Source organism: Mizuhopecten yessoensis, unplaced genomic scaffold (genome assembly GCF_002113885.1).
Source record: "Mizuhopecten yessoensis strain PY_sf001 unplaced genomic scaffold, ASM211388v2 scaffold1539, whole genome shotgun sequence".
In the NCBI taxonomy this organism is placed as follows: Eukaryota; Metazoa; Mollusca; class Bivalvia; order Pectinida; family Pectinidae; genus Mizuhopecten; species Mizuhopecten yessoensis.
In genome coordinates, this window is record NW_018404097.1 from 21637 (window position 1) to 43894 (window position 22258).

General features: G+C 38.3%; 1 protein-coding gene across 7 annotated transcripts in view; it reads left to right on the forward strand.

Annotated features, from left to right (window-relative positions):
• The first annotated feature begins 1797 nt into the window (after positions 1 to 1797).
• The window catches only part of LOC110464310, a 53918-nt gene continuing 33457 nt past the window's right edge, over positions 1798 to 22258 (forward strand). Inside the window, exons 1-2 of one of the 7 annotated variants that reach the window (XM_021519508.1) lie at positions 1952 to 2223; positions 11686 to 11738. The gene's annotated coding sequence lies outside the window, so the exon portion shown is untranslated. Of the gene's footprint in view, positions 1853 to 1951; positions 2224 to 2333; positions 2841 to 11586; positions 11739 to 16942; positions 17125 to 17538; positions 18393 to 22258 lie in introns of those variants that run through there. The other 6 variants (XM_021519501.1, XM_021519462.1, XM_021519470.1 and 3 more) reach the window with 6 other exon arrangements.

Consider the following 22258-nt stretch of genomic DNA (forward strand, 5'->3'; position numbering starts at 1 on the left):
ACGTGTGATCAAAATAAGTGTGCCATATGACCCTACTAACCAAATAATAATAAGTGATGTGTTGACTTATTCAACATAAATATTTTATATAAAATGGGAGTGTAGGACTAAAACGACCAACTGGTAAATGTCCCGGGACCAGAACCGTTATTGTTGTTAACAGGTATTTAATAACGGAAGCACTAACTACTGGGGAAGAACTAGCTATAGAATTGGTAGCTTACTTTACAGTAACACCGTAACTGACTATGTCTAGTCTGATGCTGTGTGCGAGTCGAGGACAAGTTGCTGCTTCTTAAGACTCATAATTTGACATGCTCAGACGACGGGGTTATTCTCATGTCCCTGTGATTTCACCCTCTCAAGACCAGTGATTGGTCAGGTCCCTGTGACTGCACTCTCTAATGACGAGCTAATTCCCATAGCCCTGGGATTCCTCATGGCGTGATTGCACTCTTACAACGAGTTAATTCACATTGACCTGTGATTGCAGCCTTTAATGATAAGTTAGTTACCATGGCCCTGTGATTGCAGCCTCTAACGACGAGTTAATTCACATTGACCTGTGATTGCAGCCTTTAATGATAAGTTAGTTCCCATGGCCCTGTGATTGCAGCCTCTAACGACGAGTTCATTCTCATGTCCCTGTTATTACAGCCTCTCACAACGAGTTAATTCACATGGCCCTGTGAATACAGCCTCTGAGAACGAGTTAATTCACATGGCCCTGTGAATACAGCCTCTGAGAACGAGTTAATTCACATGGCCCTGTGAATACAGCCTCTGAGAACGAGTTAATTCACATGGCCCTGTGAATACAGCCTCTGAGAACGAGTTAATTCACATGGCCCTGTGAATACAGCCTCTGAGAACGAGTTAATTCACATGGCCCTGTGAATACAGCCTCTGAGAACGAGTTAATTCACATGGCCCTGTGAATACAGCCTCTGAGAACGAGTTAATTCACATGGCCCTGTGAATACAGCCTCTGAGAACGAGTTAATTCACATGGCCCTGTGAATACAGCCTCTGAGAACGAGTTAATTCACATGGCCCTGTGAATACAGCCTCTGAGAACGAGTTAATTCACATGGCCCTGTGATTAGTTCTTAGTTAATACGACGAATAGGACGTTGGATTCCAGGAATACATTTCACAACGCCAAATTAAACATGCAGTGCAACTAAAGTAACATAATGCGAGTAATGAGGAAATACACAATGATTGTTGATCCCAAGGCAGACGTCTGCATAACAGGTCAATGTTTCAGGAAGTGACGTCCTGATATTGTGATAAAATCTCTCGACACATTCGAATCTTTTGAATTATTTTTTTTCGTTTGAAAACTTTTAATTTTTCTTTTAAATGGGACAAACATGATGTTTTGGTGACACTCGGCGGGATTTGTGAGGCGGCGGTAACACCCGGCCTGCTGACGTCGTGTCCCCCAGAGGACACTATAATTGAATCCTATTACAGGTTCAGACCGGATGGTCAACGTATGGTTAACTTGAATAATCACTAAATAACGAAGCAGAGCTTGTGTGGTTGTAATGCTGGTTAGTTTGATGGCGCTACAGTGAAACAAAATTAAACCATAGATAAATTGTGGGTCCGTATTATAAAGTTTTATCTTTTACTATCTGGAACAGTAATCATAATAAAATATATAAACTTATATATTGCAAGCTGTTAACATAACCATGTCCTCGAAAGAGGGCGTGTCCGGTTTAGGTCACAGGTGTTGGCTAGTGTCAAGTATCTCTGCGAATTAGCATAAATCTATTAAAATTAAAATCTGTGTCGACTTAAGACGAGTCTGAATCCACGAGACCAATTATCTTGTCCCCAGGTAAGTGTAAATCAATGTATATATATCATTAGTGTTAACATCCACCCCAGTTAATTCCTGTACGGTGTTACAGGTATGACACACAAGTACATGTGTGACATATTTTCATTTAGGATATGATCGCGTTCCTCATGGTTGATCGCGACTTAAGGTAGAGGGATGGTATCATTTCAGGTAGATACAATATCTCACAGGGTATAATAGCACAGCTTACCTGGTCCGCTATCTCACCCACCAGCATTACCAAACACAGTCTGGACTTCGTAATTGTGTGAAAAACTTTTATCTGAGGTATGGACCTATATATGTAAACTTCATCCCAGTGACATGCTCCGATCCCTGGGCGAGAACGTAGGGACACATGGGTACAGGTGAGTTGTTTTAAACCCTATGACGTTACATAAGGTATATCACTAAATTAAATCACACACACAGTCGACTGGTATTTATTTTGTTATAAATGTCAATCACATATATGAATGTGTACGGTATAGTATTCCTGATCAGGGATAGACTTGGGTGAGCAGGTAGACATATATTTACACACAGGTACACTTCAGGAGTGTATGATGTTATACCGACACATTGTATCAGCGAGTTTGAACTTCCATAACACACACAGACCCTCTTTATCGTGGCTGAGGAGTGATGATCGCCAGTTTGTACTAGACTGATCAATTCGGCGTGGTTACATTTCAGTCTACGTGGAAGTTTTTAATGTAACAAACCGGTTTTCACCTGTACAAGTGTTTTGCCAAATGTACAGTTATATGTTAACCTATATACACACATACTAATTAGTCCGCGAGACGGGGCCAACAAGGCGGCGCATTGTTAGTGATGGGGATATAGCGCAGTAGGCCACTACCGAACCTCTATCAGACACTGCATAATTCCCGCAATATCTACCGAGTCCCCACTAATCTTACTGGATACATCCGACCAATTTCGTGGATAACTGTAGATATTTACTACCGAGTACAAACAGGTAAGTACTGCTCATGTATATGTTCACAATACACGTGTAAAACTTGTTGTGTTTGTAAAAGCTTACACGTGTAACCCAATAATGCTATACATCATATATACGTTATACAGGTATATATCTATATGTAATACGGGGATATTTATATGTTATACAGGTATCTGTACGTAATACGGGGATATTTATATGTTATACAGGTATCTGTACGTAATACGGGGATATTTAAATGTTATACAGGTATATTTATACGTTATATAGGTATATGTATACGTTATGCATGTATATACGTTATATAGGTATAGGTATATTTATACTTTATATAGGTGAAATAGGGAGTTTTATACAGTATTACAGGTTTATTTAAACGTTATACAGGTACATTATATGTATATATATGTATACGTTATACATGTATACATTCCTACGTTATATATGTATACGTGATACATGTATATATTCCTACGTAATATATGTATATATCCCTACGTTATATATGTATACATTCCTAGGTTATATATGTATACGTTATACATGCATATATTCCTACGTTATATATGTATACGTTCAACATGTATATATTCCTACGTTATATAGGTATACGTTATACATGTATATATTCCTACGTTATATAGGTATACGTTATACATGTATATATTCCTACGAACTACATGGATCTATGTATACGTTATATATGTATACGTTATACATGTATACGTTATACATGTATATACTCCTACGTTATATATTTATACGTTATACAGGTATATGTTCCTACGTAATATATGTATATATCCCTACGGTATATATGTATACGTTATACATGTATACATCCCTACGTTATATATGTATACGTTATGCATGTATATACGTTATATAGGTATAGGTATATTTATACTTTATATAGGTGAAATAGGGAGTTTTATACAGTATTACAGGTTTATTTAAACGTTATACTGGTACATTATATGTATATATATGTATACGTTATACATGTATACGTTATACATGTATATACTCCTACGTTATATATTTATACGTTATACAGGTATATGTTCCTACGTAATATATGTATATATCCCTACGGTATATATGTATACGTTATACATGTATATATACCTACGTTATATATGTATACGTTATACATGCATATATTCCTACGTTATATATGTATTTATCCCTACGTTATATATGTATACGTTATTCATGTATACATTCCTACGTTATATATGTATACGTGATACATGTATATATTCCTACGTAATATATGTATATATGCCTACGTTATATATGTATACGTTATTAATGTATACGTTATATATGTATACGTTATATATGTTTATATTCCTACTTTATCTATGTATACGTTATACATGTATATATTCGTACGTTATATATGTATACGTTATACACGTATACATTCCTACGTTATATATGTATACGTTATTCATGTATACGTTATACATGTATATACTCCTACGTTATATATGTATACGTGATACATGTATATATTCCTACGTAATATATGTAGGGGGCCCTACGTTATATATGTATACGTTATACATCTATATATTCCTACGTTATATATGTATACGTTATACATGTATACGTTATACATGTATATACTCCTACGTTATATATGTATACGATATCATAAGTACATAATTTAAGTTTGGCTATCCCCCCAATTATAGACTTTTTAACAGACAACACAAAAAGTGATGACGTCGTATACAACCATTTTGGCGCAGTATATTTAGTTCTAACTTTTGATTGGTTGAAAACTTGGAGTTGCTTGGCGATGAAATTACTACACAATGGTGTGTTTTGTGCAAAAGTACTTTTTTTAATTAGAAATGAAACAATATTCACCAACTATGTTATCTGACTTTTGAAATCAAATTAAAAGGGATAACAAAAAAGATTTTTTGTGTTAAACGGTATATATTATACAAAAACAACAACATGTGTGAATTTTCGTGCATAAACCAGATTTATGTAAAGTGCACACAGTTTTTTTTCGATATATACGGTATAACCCCAAAAATAATTCTGGTAATCCGTTAAATATTTATACGATACGGGGGATTTGTCGTTTTTGTACAATATCTAATAAATGCCGACTGAATTATTTTATATAAATTCCAACATGATTCAATTTAAGAAATATGTCACAAATAGATCACTGTTTATTACACAAAGCCTATTATTGGTCCTTGTAATGAAAGATATATGTAGTGCTCACTTGCTGAATGGCCTAGCAGATAATGTCTAGTAATAACCTAAATAATGTTCTGGTGTATATATACATGTATCATACACTTCGTTTAAAAAGTATCATGTATGCAAATGGGCTATGTTTTTAATTGTATCCTATGATTGACGTCCTGTTACACTCGATACGTGACTGGAGTGAAAAATACAACTTGAAATCCAATACATATAGGTGTAAAACATATAGAGCCATACCTACGTCTGTTACGTAAATATATATATAACGTATAGAGCCATACCTACGTCTGTTACGTAAATATATATATAACGTATAGAGCCATACCTACGTCTGTTACGTAAATATATATATAACGTATAGAGCCATACCTACGTCTGTTACGTAAATATATATATAACGTATAGAGCCATACCTACGTCTGTTACGTAAATATATATATAACGTATAGAGCCATACCTACGTCTGTTACGTAAATATATATATAACGTATAGAGCCATACCTACGTCTGTTACGTAAATATATATATAACGTATAGAGCCATACCTACGTCTGTTACGTAAATATATATATAACGTATAGAGCCATACCTACGTCTGTTACGTAAATATATATATAACGTATAGAGCCATACCTACGTCTGTTACGTAAATATATATATAACGTATAGAGCCATACCTACGTCTGTTACGTAAATATATATATAACGTATAGAGCCATACCTACGTCTGTTACGTAAATATATATATAACGTATAGAGCCATACCTACGTCTGTTACGTAAATATATATATAACGTATAGAGCCATACCTACGTCTGTTACGTAAATATATATATAACGTATAGAGCCATACCTACGTCTGTTACGTAAATATATATATAACGTATAGAGCCATACCTACGTCTGTTACGTAAATATATATATAACGTATAGAGCCATACCTACGTCTGTTACGTANGTGTTTGGCAACTTAAGAATCTTTCCCCGAGGGTTGAGATTCCCCTATCTTACCCACAAGGGGGTGAATGATTCTTTTTCTCTTACATGTACCATGTTTTCCCCAATGTGTATCATATACACAATGTAATGATAACGTTACATGCTAAATTCAGGGTTGACGTGACGTTGATGGATTGTTGACGTGACGTCATTGTATTGTTGCAGTGACGTCATACCATTGTTATAAATAGGGGAATCCCCCCGTCTCAACCCTAGGGCGGAGACAGATAAATCTAGCACCGGCAAAACGGGAGATAAATCTGTCAGGTGTGGGAGAAAAAGAAATCTTCACCCCGCCGAGGTTTGACAAGAAATGTAACCCTCGGGATAAAATAAGAAAACTTAACTCTCAGGTGAATTTAAATCTCAACCCTTGGGATATGACAAGAAATCTCCACTCTCTGGTTAGTTAAAGGAAATCTCAACCCTCTTGTGATCTTATTGAATGTCAAACCTTCGGGTTTGCACATTGAAGAATATCCACCCCTTGTCAAGAACTCCGATAAAGGAAAGATTCAATTTAATTTTATATTCACATTATACTCCTATTTTTATATTAACGCGATGTGTTACGTTTTGCTGTTCCGTTAACTAGTCTCACCAAACATATCATGCCGTACACACAGTCCCAACACATGTGTCTGCTCTAAGTACGCATGTACTTGGGATATGACAAATACTTTTAATAAATTCCTATAATGCAGAATTGCCCATTAAATCCCTTCCTGTATTGTATTACGCATCATTAAAAGACAGAAAACGACATCAGTTATTTACGAACATAATCGAATCCGAGTTTGAACCAAGAATGAACCTAGAAACAGGATTCTGATGAGACTATATATATATTACTAACACCATGTAAAACGAAACGGATTATCTTTATCGTCGATAAGTCTCCATCAAACGTTTTAAAGTTCTACAACGGCCGAATTGAGGAAATGCAGCTGTCGTTTAAATACCTGGAGAGGAAGTGATCGATAAAGTGCTGTTGCTTGTGTTGATAGGGAACATCTGAGAAGTGGAAGAAATATCCGGGCGCCATCGACTTGGTCCAGCCTTGTGCTTTAGGTCATCACGAGGTCATTCTTAAAAAGGTCATCCAAGACGTTCTGTCTATGATGTATCATCTGAAGGTCACCAAAGGTCTTCCCAATATCGAACCAACTATATAGAATTTTCTATAGTCTATACGTTATTAGCATTTTAGGAGTTGTTATATATTTTTGGCCGCAGTCTTTACCGGAGCTTTGGTTATTAATTAGTACAAGGCCTGTTTGTATGTCGAACGGGCACTTTATTGATAGTCCCGCCGTGTTCAGCAGGTAACATTTTTCTGTGAACAAGAATGTGCTTGCTGATAATAAAATATACAGCATATTGAAAAGCTTGACCCATGGCAGCGTTTAAAGTCCTGTTGGTTAGTACAGCGTAGTGGTGTACTAAGTCTGCTCCTAACACATGTCATGCATTTTGAATCTTCCAAAAATATGTACATTCATCATATTTTTGCTCGATATCGATGTTTGGCCATTGCAAAATAGTCGTGCATTCCAATACCAAAATTATCCATTATTTTGTGTGGTTGGTAAATGATAGAAGCCAAATAACAGTCAATAATGCTGGAGCGATGAAATTCCTTTATCAAACAACCCAGTGGTACTAAACCAGCAATATCACCTATAGCAACCTATTGTCTCCCAGTGCCGCGTACGTTACGATCTCAATACCTGGTAGAGGAACTATTAGGATGTTTTTAGTTGGTTCATCTTTCATCCTGAGCGTTTGCTACATCCGATTATATATGTCGGCTCGTTTTGTTTTGCTTTGTGGTGCTAAAGTTTTCAATTTTAGTTTTATATGTCGGCTCAATTTTAGCTTTCCGGGTTTTTTTATGTCTTCTTTTGGTTCTCGGAATTGTTTCATACCTTGCTTCTTCCTGTAAATTTTCATTTATGACGTCATGTAACCAGTCTACGCAGTTGGTAACTATGTCGATAGCTTGGTAACTATGTCGATAGCTTGGTAACTATGTCGATAGCTTGCCTGTGATATACAATCTTTCTCCATATGTTGACATTTGGTTTAATGGAGACGACGGTTTCCTGCTGTGAAGCGGTGCGTAGCCAGTGTGTATATAAAGTATATGCGCTGTTGTGTTAAACCACAGACCGACGTGCCGAACAGATATGCACCATATACTGATACATAATTAAGGGAATACACTTTTGAAATTTACACATATTCACTGATGGTTGATAATAACACTGCGTGCCGAAATGTCACAGTGACGTCATTGGATTATTTTGGGTACCTACACAACTATTAACTTCCATCATTATCTGGAATTACGATAATAGGCCAATTACTGAATCCCTCTGTCTCTCTCTGTCTGTCTGTGTTGTGGCTGACTACAAATGGCCACCATTTATGAACGATGTAACTCTCATGGTTCACGACATTGGCTTCACACGGTAGTCTTGCACTCCGCCACTATTTCCTAATGTCACGCCTGATGCGGAGTTCACTTGTTATGTAATAGGGACGGTATGAAGGAGAAAGTGGTCGACAGATGTTTATTCTATCCCGAGTTTCGCTGGCAACCATATGGCTTTCCGTCTGAAATGTGGTATTCATTGTCACAATTTGTGCAAGGGGATGTAAACATATTATTGCCCGAACCACTTACCTTGATATAGAGCGATCTATACCCCGTATGCCTAAGTGGGGTTGGGGGTTGGGGAGGCTAACGAAGAAATGTGATTTGATGTGCGTTCACATTGCAACAGTTAGGGTTTCTGTCGTTCTTTTGTCTTCTTTTTTTTCTTCATTGCTTCTTTTCTTTTTCGGTCTCGTCAACTCTGGATTTTTTTTTATCAGGTATCGGGGTTTTATGCCTCAGCGTTCAGAATATGACATTTCTGTATGAACTTTGTTTTACGCTATTGCTAATTTAAGGATTACCCGGATTAAATGATGATATTTCTGGAGACTTTTAACAAATTATTCATTCTTGCGACCAACGATTCGATACGGAATATTGTACTTCATCGCATGACGTTGATGGTCTACTGTGTTATTATTGTCTGACTTGTATTAACGTCACGGTCGGATGTCTTGTGCTGACCGTGACATTGACCTTAAATAAGCGTAATAGCCTTCGGAAAAGTAAACATGGACTGACGTTATAAGATTTATAATACAGCACACAGAGTTACTGCAGTCTCATTATTGTATGTATCTATATAGATTGGAAGGACTTGTATAGCATACATGGACATTTTGTAGGGACATTACTGCTAGGAAGTGTGTTCACTTCCGGTGTCTGCCAATAAAGTACTACTTATTCGGAAAACCTCGTCGTATAGAGAAAATCTTCACCATAACATTACTGATATATCACCAACAATGGAGCCTGATACCGAACAGTTGGCCGCTAGTAAAGCCATTATATTAGAAACTTGACGCTGAAATACATCAAAAACTTATCACACAAATCCAATATGTAGATTATTGTCCTAATCCCCCGCCAGGGTCTCCCGACGACCGGCGTCACTCAGGAATACCAATGTTAATAAACCAGCTTAACGACCGCAGCCTTTAATATCGCGTCACAATTACACGAGTATTGGTTAAGTCGAGTTATCGGCATTGTTCCTGTGATAAAATCCAGCATCGATTTACCTCCAATGGATGGCGCGCAGGAATAATCGACAGTAAATCACGCACAGACGAGAATTAAACGAGGGTTCCGACGAGAAAAAGAGAAAGAAGTTTCGCCCTGGGTCCTAAGTTATACGCCACGGATGAAGTAAATACGACTTGATTAAACAATAAATAGTTACAGTACCGACTTCTTGATTTAAATAGTAATACTTGTGCAGACGAGAGAAGCGTTGCTGGGTAATTGTATGTGGTTAAAATACATGTAGCCAATCAACGCAATGAGCTGTTTATTGTGTGTTCCTACGTAACAGGAGCGGAGCAGGTATACCAAGTTCTATTGTTGATCAAACAACACGGCTGCAGTCTCGTGCTAATTCTGGCTTCAACAAACGTTCACAGCTGGCATGCTGATGAAACTGACATTCCAGATCCCATGATTTGACTTTGTAGATGTGGCTATCTGATTTACACTCGTCGATTGTCTTAGATGATCGTTAAGATTAGAACAAGTACAATGTTTATTAGATGTACCTTTACCGTTGACTACCTCACGTTTCAGAACTATAGAGAATGTTGAAAGTGTTACGGTTCGTACCTACAATATTTACCAGATACTAGAAATACTTGAGTAGGTCAGACCGGCTGCTTTATGGTTGTGAACGCTGCTATACAACAGATCACGTACACTAATCGCTCCTTTAAAACAATCAACGGAACTACATTGGTATATCATATATTCTTGGAGCTGTCTGTCTTTTCCAAAAATATCACTAGGACTAAATCGAAACGTGAGCACATGTTTAAGGTTCCACCGTATCATTTTCAAGACTGTTGTTTTAAGCAAGTACTTGTTCTGTAATTGTTAAACAATGTGGGTTCATTTTTCAATTGTATATCAAACACATCGTACACTGCTGCTGCACGTTCAGTATTTTCGCGTGCACAATTCTGTAAGGTGTTCGAAAGGCTGCAACGTGCACAATTCTGTAAGGTGTTCGAAAGGCTTCAACGTGCACAATTCTGTAAGGTGTTCGAAATGCTGCAACGTGCACAATTCTGTAAAGTGTTCGAAAGACTGCAACGTGCACAATTCTGTAAGGTGTTTGAAAGGCTGCAACGTGCACAATTCTGTAAGGTGTTCGAAAGGCTGCAACATGCGCATTGCTGTATCATGCACGATGCTGTATATTGTTCTCAATATCTTTTTCGTGCACAACTGTTGCGTGCTCGATACTTTAGTGTGTATATTGCTGTGGCGTGCATATTTATGAAGCGTGCACAATGTTGTAGCGTGCATATTGCTGTGGCATACACAATGCTATAACACATGAGTTTTGTTTTACAATTTTTTCCAGCCTTACGATATGGGTAACGTTCAGAATTAATTGAAAATAAAATGTGAAAAAGGCGACGTTTTCTTTTTTCCCCTTTTCTGTGATAAATGTGTTATTTTTCAAAGATGAATAACATGATAAAATAACTTAAGTATCGTTTCTATTCAATCTGAGTTTAGGAATCTCGCTTAAGGTACGGCAAGACTTATTGAATCCCGTCTACGAAGTGTTATCGGGTAACGCAACGTTACCTATAGTATGTCAAATGTTCGTATTTATGTCAGCGCTGACAGCCCGTCACTAATCGGCACAGAAATACCATTATATCTGCAAGCAGCATGAATCGCTTAAGAATTCCGTATGTACACTGCATTTAATTAATACTTCGAATGACCATTTATATACGCGAGCTAACACGACTGAACAGACACACACACAAGTAAACGAATCGAATTTGAAATTCAAATATTTGCCGAGTGTTTCTATCAATAGATACTCCTGACCCGTTACCGTAAGTCTGTTGAACTAACAGTCGGCGAGGTGTCTAAAATACTAAACCTTTTCAGAGAGTTGGTGTTGTATGGCGTGTCGTGTTAGCTCGGTTATATCGTGTGTTTAAGATGAAAGGAGAGACCCAAGACGTACAGCAACCTTCTTTTGGATCATCGTACAGGTGAGATGAAAAGGGGGGGGGGGGGGGGGGGGGGGGGGGGGGGGGGGGGGGGGGAGTAATTCATAAAGCAGAGAAGAAGAAATCATTTTGCCAAGTTTGGGGGTGAGCTCATTTTGTACATTTTGTTCTTATGCTAAGGTAGAGCTCATGATGTACTGTTTGCCTTCTTGAGAAGGAGCACATTATGTCCATTTTCTTATTTTAAGGTAAAGCTCGTTTTGTAATGTTTGTGTTCTTGAGTGGAAGCTCATTACGTATAGTTTGTTGTATTGGAGGAGAACTCATTGTACACAGTTTATCTATTTAAGGGAGAACTCATTGTACACAGTTTGTCTAGTTAAGGGAGAACTCATTGTGTACAGTTTGTCGTATTGGAGGAGAACTCATTGTACAAAGTTTATCTAATTAAGGGAGAACTCATTGTACACAGTTTGTCTAGTTAAGGGAGAACTCATTGTGTACAGTTTGTCGTATTGGAGGAGAACTCATTGTACACAGTTTATCTAATTAAGGGAAAACTCATTGTACACAGTTTATCTAGTTAAGGGAGAACTCATTGTGTACAGTTTGTCGTATTGGAGGAGAACTCATTGTACACAGTTTATCTAATTAAGGGAAAACTCATTGTACACAGTTTATCTAGTTAAGGGAGAACTCATTGTGTACAGTTTGTCGTATTGGAGAACTCATTGTACACAGTTTGTCTTATTAAGGGGGAACTCATTATGTACAGTTTGTCTTATCAGAGAGAACTCATTGTATGCATTTTGTATTATTGATGGAAAACTCGTTGTATACATTTTGTCGTCTTGGAGGTAAAATCATTGTTTACAGTTTGTCTTGTTGAGGGAGAACTCATTGTGGACATTTTGTCTCAACTAAGGGAACTTCATGTGTACAGCTTGTTTTATTGAGAGATAACTCACTGAGCATTGTTTTTCTTATTGAAGGAGAAGTCGTTGCATACATATTCGTTATATTGGGGGAGAACTCATTGTTTACATTTTTGGCATAAAGAGGAAGAACTCATTGTGAGGTAGGAATCATTATGTAAAGTATGTTTAATTGAGGGAAGAGTCACTGGAAACACGTTTTGCTTATTGATGGAGAACTCATTGTATGTATACATGTCTAGTATAAGGGGGGGGGGGGGGGGGGGGTCGCTCAGCGTATACATTTTGATTAAGATTGAAGCCAGATAAAAGCGTTACGGTGATTTCTGAATTGCATCGTACCAGGTCATTATGTAAATATTGATTATGAAAAGGACTACTCTAACAGGAATCTGCATAACTATTTAAATGTTGGCGTTCCATAACACCTGTCGTGCCCTAGATTTCACGGAGCCAGCAACACACAGAAACCCTCGACGCGGACGGCTTGATCTCGCGGGGGAACAAGATAACTATACTGTACTACATGGATCGACCTGTCAAGGAAATCGAACCTAACACCGGAAAACCGGTTATAACTGTTTTTGTTTTTAACTAGTAATGGGAGAGGGACCGACATACCGGTGTTGACCGATAGGGGGGGTTTTAAACTGATGTTGTGGACGGCCAGGGGGTTATCTATTCATTGATTCTGATACTGATCATGATGTCCTAAGGAGGAATTACTGTTTGAGATTGAATCGCGGTGGTCTCAGCCAAGTCACGTGATTATTAGCCTGTGGTAAGGGGACTACATGTGTAAGTTAGGGTCTTCCGGATAGGAAAAGGTCGACTGTAGTCGGGATTCGGGACTACCTGATGCATGAACGTAAACTGTTTGAACTGTGGGTGGGATAAAGGGTACATATGGACCGCTTTCGTTCATCGTGATCCAGACGGTTGAACCAGAGTTGTTCGTTAATGAAACAAGGTCGGACCCAGTAATCTGATGTTGCTTTCAGGCGAGTTTTGACAAAGCCTTGCAAGGCCTGCATAAACATTGGCAGGTCCGCAAGGATTTATACCTGAAAATATTACATTTAAAAACAGACAAGGTGGTTGTTTCGCATAAACGAACAGGCCCTTGGTTGTATACGCCTGTATTCAAAATGTCAATATTTTAGTAACTGATAAGCGTACCCGGATATACTTAAGACAACCAATTGTGCTCGCCATTACTTTTGTTGTAACTGCCAAAAACGTGATATCGAGATAAAAGGTTTTATTTAACATGAAAATATATTCAGTTTGAACGTTTACTAGATTATATTTAATTACTGTCAAATTAGACCATATGATTATATATTTTCTTGTTTGTGAACCTGAGCTCGTTCAATTTGTGTGGATGTCATATAGATAATAACTATAGTCCTGTATACTTTTTTAAGTCAACATATACAGATAGAAATAAGTGACAATAACACAACAGAGACTGGTAGCCAGTCTGCTGTCAAATATACATAGGGACGGGCGAGACTGGTAACTTTTCTTATTGTGACAGGTGCTTGTCTGAAACCAACTCCATCCTCATATGATGAAGTAGATGTGTTTTTGCGTACAGACACTAGAGAATCGTAGAAGATGTACTACAATCACGTACAATGGCAATGATCATTTCACGTGCATGGTGGTCAATCAGTCTGTTTAGACTACTTCTAGTAGCACCGGAAGTTGACTATCCGGTTATTATTGGAGGGGTTCCGGAGGGTCAGTTGGTCATCCCAAGTGTTCCCCTGCGGTTTGTTATGATATGTATTTACTGTTAATGGATGTTTAAGCTTTTCGTGTGGTTTTTATGACCAACTCATCTGTGTATACACGTGTGCGGGAATTACCCAATCAACGACCAATACCAACATAAGCACGGACACCAAATGAGAGTGAGTCCCAGATAGATCTAACGAACGTTTGAAGGGTAACAAGGAATTTGAGTGGTGTTGTCAGAAATAGATTATTGGAAGGAAACTTCACACACAAGGACGTGAAAAGCACGCGCAGATCTGAAGAGTACATGTACATATAGGTCTTACGGGTGATTGCCATAGAGGACCGTACTTATTTTTGGGTAATATGCACTTAACAAACTCAGTTTTAAGACTTTCTTTTTCAGTTTGAGAGAAGATTTGTTTTATGCTTGAATCGAATAGATTAGAACCTCACCTATTGTATTTCACCACCAGCATGTGCGTTTCATTCACTTCCGGTCAATATTGCTATATGGTACCTTTACCATGAGCTCTATCAACAGCATATATGTATGTATATGCACGTGTAATGTGCCTCTCGGTCATATACCACATAATTCACGTGCTTCCGAGGTTCCTCTGATCATTCTCGGCGTTTGGGGTTATGTTACAAGAATACGCAGTGATAATGTTGATTTATTAAGATAGCTAGCTAGTGTTACTTAGCGGTGAAAACATCGTGATTAAGTAAGTGTTTCATGGAGGGTTTTATGTGTATCCTCGATATTCCCTTACATGTTCTTTTAGTAATTATTTTATACTAATTTCGAAAGTAAATCGAAACCAAAATGATGCATAAGTCTGCGTGTGTTGCGTTGTAGGTTTGTGTGTAACGTTAAGAGAAATTAAATGATTTTGACAACGGCTGTCGTGAGCTGTTTTTGTTTATAGAGTATATAACACAAGGGGGTTCTTGGTTTATGTCGTCTCTTATATTCTCGTGTGACTGTCGGTCACCTTCACCACTACTGTAATACAAACCTGATTAATCTGACACTTTACATAGACAGTAGTTTTGGCTATCTGTTTATATCATCACCGTCTAATGTAGACCAGTAGAGCTGGTCTAAGGTGACGTTCTACCTAACACTATTTACCGGCGTCTTGTACTCAAGTTATCTACCTTAATGTTTTCTTATGATCGTTGTAGATCAGACCCACATGGTGTCATTGTTTGACGTAATTGTGTACTATTTATTTGCGTCATCAGTTAGTTCTAGCACACGCCAGAGTTTTACTGGAATTTTAGAGTGAAACTTTGGAAAAGCAAACGCATGCCAAATTGAGATAGCATATGTCCTTAACATATATATACTTAATTGAAATACAGCAAAATTATTAATCCTATTAAAATTATCATTCTTTTGTTAATAATTGTGGAAATCCTCTTTTTGTGTTCGCTTATCAATAGTGTCCTGTCCTTCATATCCTTTCGGCAACCGTCCTGGCCATTCTCCCATATTCTTACATATACTTTATCCTTAAACTTTACCATTACCAAGTATAGAGTATCACTGTGACTTTACACATTGTATAGACTTTTTTGGCGTTCCTAAACTACATGTACTATAGCATTGAAATGGGCCACTGATATTTGTCTGTACTTTCGACCTCCAAAGTCCCCCAAAACTTCAACATGTCGACGTCGTTCGAGTATAAGCTCAGTTCGTGAAATGCGTTTCAAGTGATCGCTCACAAATGATGCCGAGTACCTCCCGGAAGTGCAAATACTGGTCGGCATATCCATCATGCCGTCCTGTTCCTGTCAGGAGAGTGACAGCCAACGGTACTCCACAATGGCTGATTCCGCAGTTCGTCACTGCGGCGAGAGAATGTCTGTACACGTCACCTGCTGAAAGTCACTGAGTTTATATCCTCCCCACAATCGTTAAACATATGCAGCTAAAAACAGCTCTCTCGTCACGCCATTGCCAGAAGTTTGGTTTTATTATATTTCGAAACCTGCCAGAACCTATTGTCTAAAAATAACCATTTGTCTTGGTCGTGTATGTGTTTGGCATATATAGCACACTAAGCACAGTCCATAGATGTAAGAGTTGATAAACACGTCCGTTATATAATCTGAGGGTTTGGTGTAAACCCGCAAACCAGTGAAAGTACGGAACATCACGGCTCAGACATATCGCTGTGTCATCGCTCTACCTTATCGTCTTCATCATACATTTATATATAAAACAGTCGAGTTGTCGTCACTGTCCAGGTGTGGCCGTATCGTTCTATTGTTAACCGTTATCAGCAGCTCACGTGTACGCCTGATTGGTCGAATACAATGCTTACTATGACTCATTGGAGTTCTGAAGACAGACAGTTACGGTGTATGACGTAAATATATAGGTGTTTCGCTTATCTTATCTCATCTTTTGATATAAAAGACAACTTTCAACGTCGGTACAGGTTGCACACGGATCTGCTGCTAAGATAAACGACACTGGTTAATACCATAAATAAACACAACACTTTCAAAACTAAATTAGACTCATACGATTTGATTTAATGTCGCACGTTTCGAGCTCCATAGTCAATAGTGCCAGGATTAGCATTGTGTTAAACGGTGGTGACTCGACTGTCCACGTGTCAAGACAGGGTCTCTACAAACAGATGATAACAGCGGGGTTAGTCAGGCCTCATCACTAATGATCGACAGGTCCGTGCTCCCACAACTTCCGGTGTCTTTATTCCCGGTCCCTGGTAAGTGCATATATGTGAAAAATTGGCTTGCAAACACTAGAACGACTACAGACCATAGCTTGTATCAGCCAAAGCAATAAAACGCTGAATAACGCTTTCAATGTTACGCTCTTTATAGAAACAGTTCGCCAAGTCATTTTTATTGTATGCTTTTATATTAAATTCCAGCCAAAGTTTACCCCAGAGTGGTAAAATCACCCTTATTAAGTTTACTTACGTTACAGTTGGTCTGACCGCAACACGTGGTTTTAATGGTATTGCGATCGACATCAAAAATGTGAAAGTTTTGACGTAACGTTTACAGATGGTAATGATATACTTTCACCTTATAAATAGAGTTATCATAATGATTAGAATATTTTATTTGATTCACGTGCTTTTACTAGTGTGTATTTGATTTCTCTCGCGTCTGTTACCCCGGAACCTGCCTACGCTTCACTGGAAATGCATGTACAAACGTTCAATCGGCCCTGATAGTGGGGTTCTCCGCGGTTCGCTTGTATTAGCGCCTGTGGAGTCCTGTCGAGCTGGGTGTACTTGGGCTGGATCAGAGCTTCATTGCTGTTCCGTGTGGCTTGTGTATGGGATATTTTTCCAGGACCACCGTTACGCTCTCCCTAACTTTCTCCCGTCCGTACACAGCCCCGAGAGGTTACCATTCTGTTCTTATCGTTAATTCCATTCACGGAATCTTGAAGAATAGCCCTCCTTATCAACAGGTCGGTAAGGGTGTCTCGAGTGCACCAGTGATAGGGTTGATACCACTTCAGTGTCAAAACAAGGATACACAACGTGTTAAGTTGTTTAATTGTGCTTCTAAACGAAATGCACTGCAGCTGTGTGGAAAGGCTATGATTTTACACCGAATTGCAGAGTAAAAACAAATCGTTGGCAATTTTTTGGCAATTTGTTTGGCGGAGACAAGCTAATTCTGTTGCTTTTTATGTCAGATACGTTTACAGGTTTACGAGGAAGCATGACAAGTTTATAAGCTTTTGTCACTTGATTCAGAAATCAACACCAGTAGCACGTGCACATGTGACTGACAGATGTCGTCTTGGAATGGCAGACTTCCGGTTTGCGATATAACAGACAAGACAATTTAGACAGCAATGCAAAAACAAAAACGGATTGTTGTGAAAGTCGAAACACTGAAGAGTTTCCAACAGGAGGGTTTGTTTTCTATTCCGATAAGCTCCACATTAAAAGGGATTGTGTATTTCATCAAATTTCAAAGACGGAATTTCTTATTTATCTAGGCGATAGCGGTAAGTAACCCCTTCAGAAGAATGCTGACTATCTTTGTGTGGGCTTTTATACTGAGTATGCAATTTGATACGGGAACCAACTTTTTCACTTTCTAGCCATCTGGTGTAATATTTTCATAGCTGCCGTGATATTTGTTATAAATGGATATGTAACAGTATGATGATTGGCATTGTAATCCTTGTAACTTGGAATCTATGTTGTATTTACTACGAATAGAATCTGCTGTATAGAAGTAATACCACACACAATTTATTTAAAAGAGTTAATACCACAAATAATTTATTTTTGGTTCTATCTGTTGATAAAACACTATTCCAACGACTGCCTTTCATATATCAATGTACCTGATCATGGGGTTGTAGCACCTATCGTATATCGATGTACCTGATCATGGGTTTGTAGCACCTATCGTTTATCAATGTGCCGGGCCCTTCCGGTTTGTCACAGACTTACCGTAATGCTAAAGCGTATAGCCGTCACAACAGTGTACCTATGACTGAGTCACCACTCCTGGTTGGTATATACCCCCATGTGTCAGACTTAGGGTACATTATTTACTTGGTGCTACATCACTACTACATAACCTGTATGTCAACAACAGTCAAGTGTGTGTAAAGTGGTACCATATGGCGTAGCCACCTGTTCCGGCTTATATAACCTATCCCTGTGTTCGTATCTACGACTGAACCATAACCACATCCAAGTATTGGAACTACTCTCTATTTAAACCACACCGAAGATTTGGTACCACTCATAGCCTCCGTATTTACAACCGTACAATAACTACTTGTATGTTCCGATACCGTAACAGCATTCGAACCAAGGTCACAGCTGTTCCACAACCAAGTTTAGGTACCCTTTCTGGTCTCCTCGTCCACAACTTACCATAACCTGGCGTACTGTTATGTACCACCGATATAAGTCTTCTGGAACCTCTCGCTGTGTTTCATAAATATATCGGGCTATTTCCATGGTAACGGATTTTCAGTGAAATATTGGAATACCCATGAAATGCTTATGGTTTATCCTTATGTACTATGAATATTGTATAAACCCTAACAACAGTCTGTCTACAGAACCGTTCGGTTGACAAAGGACCGAAATTTCTTCTAAATGTGGATGGGGTTTTTTTTTTATACTTTTCACATTAATTGTAAAATTAAAATGCTCTTCTTCCACTGGATGTTTAAGTCTACCAATAAAACGAAATCATGCACTGATTGAGTGATCGCTGCATCATATAACACTTATAACTGTATAATCACAGATCACCTTCAATTTACCATATAGTAATCTTAACCTCTTTGCAAATCTACATCTTACTGCCCATATCACATCGCCTGCATGGAAAACAATTATTTGTCACCTAGAAGGCCCCAAGACATTTCCAAGACATTTCAAACGTGTCCAAATATGGAATATAGTGGGACGCAATACCCATCTTAGTCCTTCTTGAATCGCTCAATGTCCTTACTTATACTTCAGGAAATACTGTTATGATAAGAAATACACACTTCCTATGAGTGTTCACCTATTGCTTTCTTTTTTAAGAAAGCAACTTGTCATTATATTTATACACATTCAGTTAAAACGGACCTAGGACCGATACCCGTCCTCGTTCAGTTCAAACGCCATATGACCAAGATCCTTCCTTGTAAAGGACCATGGGATCAATATTGTCATATTTACGGTCTGTACTTTTACAATTCCCGTCTACATGTGTTTTCCTTATTTTATAACAAAGCTCACATTCAATGAACATTTAGTCATGTTTAATCGTTTTTTTGCTGATCATGTTTTGCCTTCACGTCAGGTTTGCTATCATACAATACGCCACTGTAAACTTTGTACTTTACGTGTTTACTGTAAGCTGATCTGTTACACGGTACTAAATCAATATACGTATATCAAAAGTAAAATGCTTGTTTGAAGTCATTAATACAAAGGTCAAGGTCACGCCTTTGACACACTTTTGGATTAGCTGTCTTACTTCTACGGTAGTTCAACCTAAAATGGACAAAGTACTCTAGCCTGTCATTGTAGTGTATGGTTAGATTGATTGCATTTAAGTAGGTTACTACCGTGTTTGTACTTACTATAGACTCTTTAATACAATACTTCCTTTATATTCAAGAATTCTATCAATGATCCACCAAAAGTCAAAAAAGTATTAATGGGGTTTATTTTATGTAGACCAGCATCATGCTGACTATGCTTTCTACATAATTATATTGTTGTATATTGTTGTCGTTCTTTATGTTTCTGAAGTATTGTTAAGCCAGCCATAACTACAAACACCGTTTGTTTAAGTACGACTTGTAGTGAAATAAAAATAAAACACGTCTCGTTTTATTATCGTTTGGTCTGGTCCCGAACTGTTTAAAAAGATGCACATTTTGTCTGTGGCTGTGTTTATTTAGCACGCCAACTGTTGTAAATAACAAACTCCTAACTACAAATCTGTGGAAGTCGTTACCTCAAGTGGGGATCTGAGGCTATAACAGAGAGCAGGTACTGACGAGACTCGATATATCTGAAATACCGTAACAGATCAACTACCGAGACACAATTAGTCTGTACTTTAGCTTAATTATACGGAGAGTCAAAGATATTGTACTGAGACACATACGGAGAGTCAAAGATATTGTACCGAGACACATACGGAGAGTAACAGATAGTGTACCGAGACACATACGGAGAGTAACAGATAGTGTACCGAGACACATACGGAGGGTAAAAGATATTGTACCGAGACACATACGGAGAGTCAAAGATATTGTACCGAGACACATACGGAGAGTCAACGATATTGTACCGAGACACATACGGAGAGTAAAAGATATTGTACCGAGACACATACGGAGAGTCAAAGATATTGTACCGAGACACATACGGAGAGTCAACGATATTGTACCGAGACACATACGGAGAGTCAAAGATATTGTACCGAGACACATACGGAGAGTAAAAGATATTGTACCGAGACACATACGGAGAGTCAAAGATATTGTACCGAGACACATACGGAGAGTAAACGATATTGTACCGAGACACATACGGAGAGTCAAAGATATTGTACCGAGACACATACGGAGAGTAAAAGATATTGTACCGAGACACATACGGAGAGTCAAAGATATTGTACCGAGACACATACGGAGAGTAAACGATATTGTACCGAGACACATACGGAGAGTCAAAGATATTGTACCGAGACACATACGGAGAGTAAAAGATATTGTACCGAGACACATACGGAGAGTCAAAGATATTGTACCGAGACACATACGGAGAGTAAACGATATTGTACCGAGACACATACGGAGAGTCAAAGATATTGTACCGAGACACATACGGAGAGTAAACGATATTGTACCGAGACACATACGGAGAGTCAAAGATATTGTACCGAGACACATACGGAGAGTAAACGATATTGTACCGAGACACATACGGAGAGTAAACGATAGTGTACCGAGACACATACGGAGAGTAAACGATATTGTACCGAGACACATACGGAGAGTCAAAGATATTGTACCGAGACATATACGGAGAGTAAACGATAGTTTACCGAGACACATACGGAGAGTCAAAGATATTGTACCGAGACACATACGAAGAGTCAAAGATATTGTACCGAGACACATACCGAGAGTAACAGATATTGTACCGAGACAAATACGGAGAGTCAAAGAAATTGTACTGAGACACATACGGAGAGTAAAAGATATTGTACCGAGACACATACGGAGAGTAAACGATATTATACCGAGACACATACGGAGAGTCAAAGATAGTGTACCGAGACACATACGGAGAGTAAACGATATTATACCGAGACACATACGGAGAGTCAAAGATA